The following is a 2,000-nucleotide window of genomic DNA, read 5'->3' on the forward strand; positions in this document are numbered from 1 at the left end:
GGTGCAGGAAATTATTTTTGTTGAAAAATATGTGATGTTAGTGACAAACCTTGAAATTGTTTACAAGAAGACTTGAAATCTAGTAACTCTTGTTTGAGCATCAAAATCAAAATTCAAGCTCAAATTTCATATTTGAATCCTCATACATACACACCACAACTGAGCTAGAGGAAGTTTTCGAGGTAAAATGGGATTCAAAGTGTCACATATGTATAGATACATATGTGTGTGTGTCCTTGTATGACTACATAACCTATTACCATACACACTAAAAGATCATAAACCAACACACCAACTTTCACAATCATATGCGTATAATACACCTCCGTATAATGCCCTCAAAGTGTTCAGCAAACAGTACATAGTCCGGCATGGTTAAAAACAACAAGAACTAAACACATAATTAAAATAAACAGCCTTGTTATCAGGCATTGAGAAACTATATCCTAGAGAGCAGACACCAGCCTGCAAGTAAGTCCCTACACGCACAGAGTCCCATATAACCATCCAGGTATATAGCTTCAAGCACTCAGACAATAAACAGCTCATTGGATTAACAGTAAACACCTGCAACCAGGCTTTTACATTTTGTATCCTCTCTACACAACCTGCATAATGTACCCTGAGGACTACCTGTCCTCAACATAAATCATTACGCATCACTGAACATCATCAGACCCAAAAAAAGTCCCTCATCACTCTACAGCGAGCCCATAGTCTCATGTACAGTATCATACGTACCATGACCACATTCAAACAGATTACATCTGAACTCTTCAGCACGGCCTGTCCAATCAATATATATAAAATGAATACAGGCAACATTCAAACAATAAACAAATAAAAGCAACAAGAGTAGCAGGTGTACCTGGTAGACAGGTCTTCTTCAATGTCAAACTTCGCCGCCTTTCCAATACAGAGAAATATTTGGACCTGTTCAGGCAACATAGGCCCTCTATGAAAATAAATTCTCCCATTGGCGGCCTGCAGTTCAGCCAATTCTTTACCTGCGTGCACGTGCTGCGAAAGAATGTTGTATATAGTATGGCAGTGCGCTGCTTGCTTCCGCACATCTTGCAGTGGAATATTGGTGTGCTTCTCTACGCAAGCAGCCAAGTCCGGAGACCACTTGAGGATTTTTTCCCACAAAATGGAAGCTTTGTTTCCTTTAGCACGTGTATATGTTGCAAGGACCTCCTGCATTCTCTCGAACAACCCAGTATTGTTCAAACCCTTGGATCTAAGGAGGTCTACCTCCAAATATGCGATCTCCTTGTTCGATACTCAATGGCCTCCTTTTGATATTCAATTTCTTTCTGTTTCTGTTTCCAGACCTCCTCCTTCTGTTTCCAGGCCTCCTTCTCTAAACAGAACACGTCCATGAGGCCTTGAAAAAGTTCCTTCCGGAACTTGTGACATGCGGCTCCAAGGCCGCGAGCAGCTGACTGGATGATCGCGGATGCAATTGACCACCGAGCTCCTGCTTATGGCAGAAGCCTCTTGAAGGATGCAGCAGGGCCCCCAGGCGGCGGATAACCTTGCGAGACGCCATTCTCCTGCAGAAAAACCGGTTCAAACCCTAATCCCTAAACACGCTCTATCTCTATGAGAGTGAGAATATGTCCTCAAGAGACCAAACTGTCTCGGTACAAAAAAAAAAAAGGGGGGAAATTACCAAAATACCCTATAATTTTTGGAATTCCCCAATATACCCCTCAAATTTCAAAAATTCCCAAAATACCCTTGTATCTATTTTCGTTGGATCTTCAAGATTTTTTAATCTTTATTCTTGTTTGACAATTGAGATCGGTTTTTGAGTGCTTAGCATGTAATTTTTTGCAAATCACCTCCCAAAAAAAAGGTAATTATGTCTAAAAATATTGAAGAAATTCATCTCCAAAGCCTACATAACCAACTCAATTAGCATCTCGTATGGTAGACAATCACTCTTCTTATGAAAAGCTACAAATTTTTCGTATTTTTTGAAGAAATTTACTCTC

General features: G+C 40.4%; 1 pseudogene across 1 annotated transcript; it reads right to left on the reverse strand.

Annotated features, from left to right (window-relative positions):
• Positions 1-767: 767 nt before the first annotated feature.
• Positions 768-1,626, reverse strand: LOC147464835 (uncharacterized; annotated as a pseudogene). Its single transcript, XR_015187797.1, has 3 exons — positions 1,008-1,626; positions 869-933; positions 768-786 (listed from the first exon to the last, which is right to left on the reverse strand). The product of XR_015187797.1 is annotated as an uncharacterized LOC147464835 (transcript).
• Between the last annotated feature and the right edge of the window lie 374 nt (positions 1,627-2,000).

The sequence above is a fragment of the Adiantum capillus-veneris genome, chromosome 1 (genome assembly GCF_014529385.1).
Source record: "Adiantum capillus-veneris isolate H3 chromosome 1, ASM1452938v2, whole genome shotgun sequence".
Taxonomy (NCBI): domain Eukaryota; kingdom Viridiplantae; phylum Streptophyta; class Polypodiopsida; order Polypodiales; family Pteridaceae; genus Adiantum; species Adiantum capillus-veneris.